Source organism: Mus caroli, chromosome 7, assembly GCF_900094665.2.
Source record: "Mus caroli chromosome 7, CAROLI_EIJ_v1.1, whole genome shotgun sequence".
Lineage (NCBI taxonomy): Eukaryota > Metazoa > Chordata > Mammalia > Rodentia > Muridae > Mus > Mus caroli.
Genome location: NC_034576.1, coordinates 57,342,077 through 57,354,496, shown reverse-complemented (window position 1 = coordinate 57,354,496; position 12,420 = coordinate 57,342,077). Strand labels below are relative to the sequence as shown.

Sequence of the window (12,420 nt, the reverse complement as noted above, 5' to 3'; positions counted from 1 at the left end):
CTGACCTGCTTGAGTTCCAGTCCTGACTTCCTCTGGTGATGAACAGCAGTATGGAAGTGTAAGCCGAATAAACCCTTTCCTCCCCAACTTGCTTCTTGGTCATGATGTTTGTGCAGGAATAGAAACCCTGACTAAGACAACATCCAAATAAACTGTGTTAAAAAAAATTCCACAAACTTGTTATTTGGGGTAAATAAATGGTTCTGATATAATTCATAGATTGGGATATATGTACATGATATTCTTACTTGCTACTACCTCATTGCTTTGTCTGAATTGATTGGAAGAGATGAGAAGTTATTAAAGCCAGTAATGGTGACATGATTTAACTTGTAATTGCTAAGGTATGTTTATTTCAGTCCTGTCATTCTCTCCAATTACTTTATAGTATACTTCAGACAAAGGGTCTGTAGAGAAAAATAAGAGTATATTGTTCATTTCATAAATCTCATCTTAATTTATTACAATTCTGACCAACTGACCTGCCCTAAAGTCTTCGGTCATACTACATTGATATCTTATTTCAAATCAAGCTGAAGAATCAAGAGTATTCCTTGAATGGTTTCAGAGTATTTATATGTTTTATGTTTATTTACATATATATGCATTTGTCTGTGAGTGAGTGTATACATGTGAGTACAGTGATCATGCATGCCAGAATAAAACATCTGTTCCCGTGGAGATAGAGTTGCAGGCTGTTGATACTCTGGTGTGAGTTCTGGAAGCACAACTCTGTCCTTTGTAAGAATAGCAAGTCACTGTACAGCCCATGTCTCATTTCTACTGGAATTGATTTCAATTTTCCGGCTGACAATTCTGTTCACCCACTTTAGAGCTGTAAGTAACTTTCAATTATTTCTACCTATTATGGATACATTCATGGCGGATATCTGAATAGTAATTCCTGGAATAGATTTGTGGGGTTAAAATGGTCGTTATGTTTCCTATTTGGAAGCTACTGTCACATGCTGTCTAAAATTGTTCAGTGCTACTCAGCTTTGTGTGTTTCCCTTTCTTTTACATGCTAGCAGAGACAACAGCTAGATTTGGGTTTTCTGTCAGATTGATGGTGAAACATTGGCCTTGGGACATGTTTTATTAAATATGCTTTGCTGTACTTGGTAATTGACAGTGAGGTCCCTGTACAGAGATTTGCCTTTGTAGAGGATTCTCAAGTAGAATATCATTAAAAAGAAGTTTGGCAAATTACAGTGTAAGAGTGGCTTTGGATGATACTACAGGGAACTCATGAACCTGACCATTGTTCCCTTAATGACTATTACAAGCAAATGAGCTAAACAATGTGTTCTTCTCTAAAAAGTCTAGCACAATATGACATGCATAAGAAGGCAAATCCACTGTTCTGCTCTACAGTGGAGACTGGATCATTTAAATTCAAGAGATCCCAGGAAGGCCACAACGTTACTGGGCAAGTGAGGACTTTCCCTTCCTTCCTTCCTTCCTTCCTTCCTTCCTTCCTTCCTTCCTTCCTTCCTTCCTTCCTTCCTTCTTCTTTTCCCTTTCTTTCATTCTACTGTCGTTCATTTCATTTAATTAAATTATAAGCACTTCTTTTCCTCCTTCCCTTTTTTTCCTCCAATCCAGCCTATGTTATGTCCCCTTACTCCCTCTGATGTTCTAAAGAAAGCCCTTTTTCCAGCATTCACCTGGGAATAGATTCTAGTTTTTAGAAGATAAACTGAGCTCTAAGAGTATTCTGTATGATGTAAAAAGTTTTTTTAGCCATAGTGTTAGCCTGGGCTGTGTTGATGGTGAGTGCCTTGTTTTACACATATAATGTCTTGGGCTAGAAGGTCCCATTTTTATCAGGTAAGTTTATATGAAACTTAGGTTGAATATTTCTTTATTTCGGCAAGTTTTTCTTTGGTAGGAGGGGAGGCTGTAGTCTGAATCATGTAATCAAGAAGGATAAATAGGTGTGACTGACACCTCTTGAGTTTGCAGGAATGAATGCACTCCTCACTGATAAGCATCTACCATGTGTTCCTAAATACCATGCATGGTGATGTGGAGCAAGCTTTTGTGTGCATTTTAAGAAGGGATTCCTGGATAATGGTGCCTGGTTTGACCTGTGCCTTTCTACAGAGTCCTCCTGTTAATATGTGTCATCCAGTTACTACAGATACTGGATCTAAGACATCTACAAACATTCTGCAGCCTGTGATCCATCTCAAGTGACAACAATCTGAAAGAGATATTTGACACAGACTCTAAATAAGAAACCTGGTTGCTGGAAACATTTTACCTAATTCTGGAGCTTATCAAATAATGTACAATCACACTAGAAATCTACCTTGTTGTGTACTTACACTTTATACTCATTTGTGAATACATTGAGTTCTGTAATTTAATGAAAACTCATTATTTCACCCCCTCCAAATAATTTTCTTTTGGCTTCTGTATACATGTCCTAATTAGCTTTAACTAATTTTTTCTGTCAATTTGATAGATCCTAGAGTCATTTGGGAAAAGAGTCTCAGTTGAGAAATTGACTAAAACAGTTTTTCCTGTGGGAACAATATAGGGTACCCTATTCAGTTATTGTGACTTGTTTTCTTTCTTGAACTTATGTTCCTGAACTATAAAAGAAAGTTAGCTAAGCATGCATGAGTGAGCTAGAATTCTTTCATGACTTCTGACTCATTTTCCTGGTTGAGGTCTTGCTCTGACATTCCTCAGTGATGGACAGTAACCAGTAAGCGAAAATAAAACTTTTCATTTCCTAAGATGCCTTTCTCCACTGTTTTGCCATAACATCAGAGAAGAAATTGAAATTATAGTTTATCTACTTGTGTCTCAAAGATGGTTTCATCTGGAAACACATAATACATAGTCCCTTTACATACCCACACTCTAATAACAGAGGAGTGCAGTATAGAACACCATAAAATACAGGAAATTATTGTTTGTCTTGGTTATAAAACACAGAGGCATAAAGGCTAATGTTTCATGTTAACCTTTCAACCTAGTAGCTCAAATTGGCACTGAGGATCTAAACTAAAACCTTTGAGGTGGGAAATTAGTAATCTGTATTGATGAATTTTCAAAGGGCAACAATAAGTGAAGGATGTGTGCAAAGCTGAGAGCCTGGGAAAATCATACTCATGAGGTGAAATTAAAGATATATGCACTAGAGAAAATAAAACATGACTAATTCATAAATGTAATTAAATCAGGTAAATTGCCTTGATGCACTGATTTGGAAAGAAACATTTCTGTTGTGCAAAATAGGTATATTTGTAAGTTTCACCTTTCTGTAATACAATTTTAAATAACAAGATCATGTTCTCCACCCTACTCTGTCTTCACTCATGTGTTGATTTCGTTGTTATTTTGCTTTTGTTGTTTTGTTTGTTTGTTTGTTACTTTGAGAGTAGACCTAGTAAGAATATAGATGAAGAAATATTCTTTCTGTACTAATTGTGAAGTACACAGGGCAAGGCATCCTTTCATTATACCTTTGATTGTAGTTTAAAGTCTATGATTACTATATTACTAAAGTCATGGAATTCTTGGAATAAATACATACATGGATCCAAATCACATATTTTGTTAGTAAATAGACAGTAATGAAGGTTGTCACTGGTATAATAAAAGGTAATAGCTTGTGCTTTTCCTACTGATCAGTTCTGAAGACAATTAAATAACTGTAATTCTGTTAAGCACCTTAAAATAGATTGTGACCCTTAAAATGTGTTGATTTGAGGTAGAACCATAATGTTCATAACAGGCTATTGAATATATTGGAGTGTAAAAAGATTGTCAGTCCACTGCCTGTTTTGTTTAGTTTCTTTCTCTACAATAAGTTCCCAAGGCAACAGCACTCTTTCCCTTTATTACTATAAGGTCTTTGTGATTTATTCTATATTTGGTTAACTGTTCACTATTTCATCAGGGTTGACTCTTCGATAAAAGCTTTTACTCTGACTGCACTACCCCTTATATGGATATACTTATATTTATGTTTCACATTATCAGATATCATTTATAGTGTGCAGTTAGTCAGGAAAGGATCTATAAAATTATCATTTAAATATACAATCTTTAAATTTGTTCCCTAATAATTATAAAAATATATTTAAATTATCTGACACATTAAAAAGAGGGGATAATACTTATTTTTCATAATGAAATAACTTTTTAAAAGCCAATCTATTACAAACCCTGGGTGAAATTATGTAGTTAAACAAATTACAATATAATAATTAAACACAAACCTTGGAAAAATTGCTTATATTAGAAAGTGTGAGGTTTGTTTCCCTATGGCAAAAGGAAAAATTGTTTTTGACTACTATTTAATTATGTGTGAATGCCTATATTATATTTTTTGTTTGAGGTGTAGCTTATATTATCCTTGGAAAATGTTTTGCATATGAAAAAAGCAAGTTGAGCTCCCAGAAACAACAACTTATACCCCCAACCTAGCACAAGGCTGTTTTTTTTTTGTTGTTGTTGTTGTTAACCTTTGAGCTGATGCTCTTTCTAAATGTTAAGAAATTAACACCATCTAGGATTTTGAGAAGTAGCATTTTATAAAAGATCATTGTGAAAACAGTTTGCAAAACTGTGGCAGGGTTGAGTGGCAGCTAAGAAGAATGACACACACCCACTCTTTGCTGGAAAAGAAAATGAGTTGTGTTTAACAAGAGATTCAGTAAAAATTTACATAAACATGGGCTACTTAAGATATGATATTGCAGGACTAGCAAACATTTATAAAAATCAAATAGGTCATATTCATTTAATGATTAATTTCCCACTGTGTGCTTTTATTCTACAAGTAGCTGCCAAAAATGCTCCTACCCCCAGGAACTGAAATGTCATTCTTAAAGTGAAGTGCATTAACATGATGGATAGCTATCATTATTATCTTAGTCTCTTTTACAACTTCCCTAGGGATTTGCCCAATGGACAAACTGTTACCCTACGGACAATCCGAAAGAAGAAGCAAACTCACCAGTATTAGAGGAAGGTAATCATTTCTCATCTGAGTACCATCTGCAGGACAGTCATCCCAAGATGCTCTGGGATCTTGGTTCATCAGCAATGCTGTGGTTTACTCTGGTTTGTCTCCTGGAACTGTTGGAGTTTGAAGACAAAGCCTTCAATGGTAACTTAGGAAAGACAGCAATTCATTTCCAGAAGAGGACTTATTCTCCCTGAAGTGGGTTACTTTCATTAGGTTTGCCAGTAGGAAATTAGTCCAGCTTTTGGTCTCTCCCTTTGTCTCTGGCTACCTTAGCTTGATCCATGATGCAATGCTCTTGCCTTTTCAATGTTCTTGAACTTCACATTCTTCAGGGCACTGAGATAAATATACCAAATATACCTCTACTCTGAATTAGATTCAAGAAAATAGACAAAAGTAGAAAGCGTGTGTAAAATTCAAGTAAATTCAAACGTCTTCCTTTCATTTTAAAGACTAGTCAGAGCCAGAAACAACTGTATTCCAGTGACAAGATCCCATCTTTTAGCCACATCTCTGTTTCTCACTCTGATGTAATGTTTTCATTTTCTCATTGTTTAGATAAAACATTGACTTATTTTATAGAACCACATATTGAGATTCCTTTCTCATTTAAAGAAAAGTGTTGAAGGTAATTGTGTAGAGCAAGGTCACACTGTCCTCTCACTCCTCACAGATAGCTTCAAGCACTTTCTGAAGAGCTGTTTGTCTCCATTGTATTCTGAGAGTCTCGTCTGTGTGTTGCAATTGCTGCCTTTGATTCTTGTTATGTATGAGTTGAGCTCTGAGAGGGTAAAGCATGCATTCATCTAAGAACATGGAGAAAAAGCTCAGTCTGCTCATGGGCTTCCAGCCTCCAGAACAGTGAGAATAGCCTGGCATTAATCTTCAGTTAACAGTTGGTTCATTGGTTTTAATATCATCCTTAACACGCTGAGAAGCACCTCACAACTTCCTCAAGATGAACAAGATGAACAGAGGAACATGGCCTTGTCACTCTGAACAAAGCTGTGTGAAGAGTGTCTCAACACCAGGTTACCAGAGTTTTTGATTGTAATGTGTGCACTCTGGAGATTATTCAGCATGTGTAAAACACTTTGTTCATTTATAAAAACTTCTTAAAGTCAAATATTTATTTAGTTTGAACACATAACTTAAAGTGTTTCTCATGACTTGAGCCTATAGATTGGTGACTAGTGATTACCAAGTCAATGTGAACAAGAAATTGTTAAGAGTTCATTTTCAAAGGGAGAGATTATAATGGTTCAATAAGCAAAAATGTTCTACTTAAATGTAGCTTAATTTGGACAGTCCACTTCTGAATATGTGGATGGTCTAGATTATGATTCAAAGACAAAAGATACTAAGAATATTTGGCTCTCAAAAAAAAAAAAAAGCTCTGAGGGGAGGGGGAGGAAATAATGGGGACAGTATCAGGTACTGGAGGGGACTAGAGAGAGAGGTACAGAGGGTCAGAAAATCAAGTAAAAATAATTAGCAGTGGGGAATGAGGAACTAGGGACAGCCACTGGAGGGTCCTAGAAGCCAGGGAAGCAAGAGACTCCCAGGACCCAACTAGGATGACATTAGCTGAAATGCACATTGAAGGGGAAATAGAACCTGTAGAGACCACCTCCTGTGGATAGATAATGCCCCGGGTTGAGGTATAGGGCTACCTATCCATCTCAAAGTTTTTAACTCAGAAATGTTTCTGCTCAAAGGAAAGAAAGGGACAATAATGGAACAGAGACTGAAGGAAGAGTCATATAGGGACTGCCTTACCTGAGGATCCAACCTGTCTGCACACACCACACCCTGATACTGTTGCTGTTGCCAAGAGGGGTTTCTGACAGAAACCTGGTGTGGCTGTTCTTTGGGAGGTTCTGCCAGCAACTGACCAATGCAAATGTGGATGCTTGGAGCCAACCATTGGACTGATCTGGGGACCCCAGTGGGGCAGCTGGCAGAAGGACTGGAGGAGAGAAGAGGAGGACTGCAATCCCACAGAAAGAACGATGTTGTCTGACCTGACCACCCACTGCTCCCAGGGACTAGACCACCAACCAAGGAGTATACTGAAAGGAATCCTTAGCTCCAGATACATATGTAGAAGAGGATGGCCTTGTCTGACATCAGTGGGAGGGTAGGTCCTTGGTCCTATGCAGGTTTGATGCCCCAGCATAAGGGGATGCTAGAGTAGTGGGCCAGGAGAGAGAGGGTGGATGGGTAAGTACCTTCATAGAGGCAAAGGGGAGGGGAGAGAGAGCAGATGTGGGATGGGGGATTTGTAGAGGGTTAACAGGGAAGTGGGATACCATTTGATATGTAAATGAATTGAATGATTAATAAAAGATAAATAAATAAATAAATAAATAAATAAATAAATAACAAGTTTGTAAATGTTGCTTTTATTTTCTCCATTGAAGGAATGAGATGAGAGCTGTACCGTAGCTTTAGGAATACATGGCTTGGGCTTAGTGCAAAGTGTTTCTTGCTCTGTTCTATCCCTAGACCTAGGCTTGGAAGCTTCTATTTTCAGTACAATCTAATCTTTCAAGCTAACTAATTCAATAGAGCTTTTTCTTGGCTTCTGATTGAATTGCTCTGCTAAGCCTTAAATTAAGTTTAGCACTATGTTCTAATCTTCTGGATTCTTCTCATTCTCTGACTCATTCAGTCTTTACCTGTGTTTAGCTTGTTATCTCTGAAGCCCATCTCTTTAAAACTATACAGATAAAACTGCCACACACACACACACACACACACACACACACACACACACACACACAAACACGATGCTACCCTTGATGCCTTAAGTATCCTCTCCTTTCTTTGTTGTTCTTGTAAGAGTAGGGTGCATATCTGACCTGTAATTAATTCTGTTCAATCTTTATCTGATTAGTCATTTTGTCTGTGCTCTACTAGATGTCATGTTCAAACATGGCTGCTTCCTTTTAGAAACTAATCTCATATTCAATATTAAGGATTAAAGGTATGTACTAAAGGCTTGTCTGTATTCCAGCAGGATCATACTGTAGTCCAGGGCATTTCTGCATTCCGGCTGGATCATATAGACCTTGAAGGTTTTGGATGTGATCCCTTGCCAGAGTAGCCATGTGGCTGGACTAAAATTTCTCTACACAAGTTGTCTCAAACAAAACCTTTCCTTGTATGCATATGCAGAATTCTTCAACTGCAGCTTGCTCAGTTCAGTAGAACAAAAAACAAATATCAACAAATGCACTGTGGAAATTATACTCACAAATATCAGACTGATTAAAATATTATAGGTAGTATAGTTTGTTTTAACTTTACAAAGACTAACATCACTTGAGAAGTGAGTCTCAATTGAGGATTTCCAGGGTAAGAATGGCTTTGATTTTTAATTGACATGTGAGTGCCCATCTCTGGAGAGGTGGGTCTGAGGTTTATAAAACCCAAGCTAGACATAAAACTGAAAGCTACACAGCACCATTACTTCAAGATTTCTGCTATAATCCCTTGACTGTAAGTGAATTTGTTGGTCAGAAGTAATGTGTGTGGAATAGTAAGTAGGTCTGGCTTCAATTTTGCCCTGAATTTCCTCAATGATGGATTGTAATCTGTAAGCTAAAATAAACCCTTTCTTTTCCTATCATGCTTTGGAAAATGTGTTTTATTACAGCATCAGTAATCAAAATAGATAAATAGCCTTTAAAAATGTACAGAACATAGTAACTTAAGAAAAACTAAATATAGTTTACTTTTAAACTTCTCTTGCTAGTACACTGTCCTCTGAAGTATTCAGATACGTTCTATATACTAATATCATTTAATGCATTCAAGTCTCCAGACAGAAACTATTCTGACATGTTTGGGTTCCACAAAGAGAAAATGGTTTTGTTAAATGATGTTGAAAATTAGTTCATTTCAGTGATAATAAAAGTGATGGCCTGTAAGATTTAAAATTTACGAATAAAGGCAAAACTATTCTTTGTATGTACCAAATGTCTTGCTGAATACTAGTGAACAAATGAAAATATAATTAGTGAATATTTGAAATACTAAATGCACTATCTTAGCAAGTGCTGTGGTTATTCAATGTTACTGATCACATTCAAATTTATTAGCGATTTCTTGAAATTTAATTTCACTGAATAAAATTCTAACCCCTTTAGACTTTAGATGAGTCTTGCTAGTGTTTTTACATTTTGGTATATCCAGAGCTAAAAGGAGAGCCATCTTCACGGAGGTTTTTGGGTTTAGTAAAATGACTATTTCACAGTATTTGCATGATGGAGAAGAGAGAAATGATGGATGATAGTGAAGTACCAGGGAATTTATGAGCTCAGACACTTTGAATTTCATCATCTACTGAGACATTCCACCTAATAAAGACACTGCAAAAATAAGTTTCAAGTGTTTTTATTCTAGAAGAGAGAACCATTTAAAAATAAATTATCTTGGTGGATACTTTGCTACGAAATGTATTTTAGGAGAGTAACAGTGCCATTGAAGCCTAACACAATTGCACTGGCTTTGTCAATTTTGAAAATATTTCTAGTGTATTAACTCTATATTTCATCACGTTGCTGGACTGCTTTTGTAAGTAAAATAATGAAGGCATTTTTTTTTTCAGTTTTCTCAACTAACTAAAAAGATTCAATAGATGGAATCGTCATCTCACAGTAATCATTCAATGTATTTATATAATAAGTAAATGCCACTAAAATCAAAGATTTATATAAATTATTGAACTAATTATTTACTATGTGAATTTTTGCATTATTCCTTACATGTTCCCTAAAATTCACTGATTACATTTAATACACGTCAGACTTTTTACCAACATAAGAATTTTGTATAAATTTTATTTGAGTTTGTCTAATCTATTTAAAGTAAAGTTAAAGTTGTAAAAATCAACAAATTAATAGTATATGCTTTAGCATCTATCAATAGCTCTAGCAGAAAATGTGTAGGTATAAGTCCATTAAGAATGAATTAATACAGCCGGGAGATGGTGGCACATGTCTTTAATCCCAGCACTTAGGAGGCAGAGGCAGGCAGATTTCTGAGTTTGAGGCCAGCCTGGTCTACAAAGTGAGTTCCAGGATAGTCAGGGCTATACAGAGAAACCCTGTCTCGGAAAACGAAAACAAAAAAACAAAAACAAACAAACAAACAAAAATAATGAATTAATACGAGCTGTTCAGTGTCCTGGTGCAGCTAGTCTCTTTTCCAGTGTGCTCATTTCTTTCTCTTTTCTTTCTTTTTTTTTTAATTGGATATTTTCTTTTTTTAAGTTTCAAATGATATGCCCTTTCCATTTCCCTCCCTCCTGGATACACCCTATCACATCCTTCCTCCCTCTGCTTCTATGAGGGTGTTCCTCAACCCACCCACCCACGCCCATCTCCCCACCCTCAGTTTCCCTACACTGGGGCATCTATCGAGCCTTCATAGGACCAAGGACCTCTCCTCCCATTGAAGCATGACAAGGCCATCCTCTGTTACTTGCAGATGGAACCATGTGTACTCCTTTGTTGATGGCTTAGTCCCTGGGAGTTCTGGGGGTCTGGTTGATATTGTTGCTTTTTCTATGGGGTTGCAAACCCCTTTAACTCCTTCAGTTCTTTCTCTAACTCCTCTATTGGGGACCCCGTGCTCAGTCCAAAGGTCGGCTTAGAATATCTGCCTCTGTATTTGTAAGACTCTGGCAGGGCCTCTCAAGAGACAACCATATCAGGCTCTTTTCTGCATGCACTTCTTAGCATCAATAATAGTGTCTGGGTTTGGTAACTGTATATGGGATAAATCCCCAGGTGGGACAGTCTCTGGGTAGCCTTTTCTTCAGTCTCTGCTCAACACTTTATCTCCATATTTGCTCCTGTCAGTATTTTCTTCTCCTTCTAAGAAGGACTGAAGCACCCACACTTCCTAATTATTGAGCTTCATGTGGTCTGTGAATTGAGGAAACCAGGACACAAGACCAACCAATGAAGGAGAAGGTCAAGACTTTTGCTTTTCAGACAGAAATTGCCCAGTTAATGTCCTTGATCATCAATACTTTTTACTTCAACAAAGAGATATTTCTGAGGAAGCTCATTTCCAATTCATCTGATGCTCTGGATAAAGTCAGATAGGATAGCTTGATGGACCATAGTAAACTCTACTCAGGGAAGAACCTGCACATTAATTTCATTCCCAACAAACAAGATCGAACCCTCCCTATTGTGGATACTGGAATTGGAATGACCAAGGTTGACTTGATCAATAAACTTGGCACTATTTCTAGGTCAGGAACCAAAGCCTTCATGGAGGTTTGGGTTGGGGAGCAGGGCGGGGGGCTATTACATTTCAAATGATTTGGTGATAGTATTTGAAATGTAAATGAAGAAAATATCTAATAAAAATGACTTAAAAATAAAATATAAAAAACAAACAAAATTTTTTTAAAAAAGGCTGGTACAGATATCTCTATGACTGGCCAGTTTGGTGGTGGTTTATACTCTGGGTATTTGGTTGCTGAGAAAGTGACTGTCATCACGAAGGATGGTGATGATGAGCAGTATGTATGGGAGTCCTCACCTGGTGAATCCTTCACAGTGAGGACTGACACAAGTGAAACAATGGGTCGTGGAACAAAGGTTCTCTTGCATCTGAAAGAAGATCAAACTGAGTATTTGGAGAAAAGGAGAATAAAGGAGATGGGGAAGAAGCATTCTCAGTTTACTGGCTATCCCATTATTATTTTCTTTGTGGAGAAGGAACGTGATAAGGAAGTCAGTGATGATGAGGCTAAAGAAAAGGAAGAGAAAGAAAAAGAAGAAAGGAGTCTGATGACAAGCCTGAAATAGAAGATGTAGGCTCTGAAGAAGAAAGAGGAGGAGGAGAAAGAAAAGGAGGAAGAGGAGGTCATAGAGGAGGATGAGGAGAAGGAGGAGGAGGGGGGAGGAGGAGAAGGAGAAGGAGGAGGAGGAGGAGAAAAAGAAGATAAAGGAAAAGTACATTGATCAAGAAGAACTCAACAAAACAAATCTGATTTGGACCAGAAATCCTGATGACATTACTAATGAAGGATATGGAGAGATCTGCAAGAGCTTATCCAACAATTGGGAAGGACATTTGGCAGTAAAGTATTTTTTCTGTTAAAGGACAATTAGAACTCTGGGCCCTTCTTTTTTCCCAAGACATGCTCCATTTGATCTGTTTGAACACAGAAAGAAAAAGAAACATCTGGAGATAAACCCTAGTTACTCCATTATTGAAACCGTAGGGCAAAATCAGAGGCTGACAAGAATGACAAGTCAGTGAAGGATTTGGTCATCTTGCTGTATGAAACTGCACTTGAGAACAACCGCTCATTTAGATCTTTGTTCTGTGTGAATTGCAAGAAGAAATGGCAAAAAATATGTAGTGGTTACTAAGCCAATATGCTTGCTTGACTTAACCAA

General features: G+C 37.1%; 1 pseudogene; it reads left to right on the top strand.

Moving 5' to 3' along the window:
- The window catches only part of LOC110297945, a 24,304-nt pseudogene extending 12,024 nt beyond the window's left edge, over positions 1-12,280 (top strand).
- Positions 12,281-12,420: the final 140 nt, after the last annotated feature.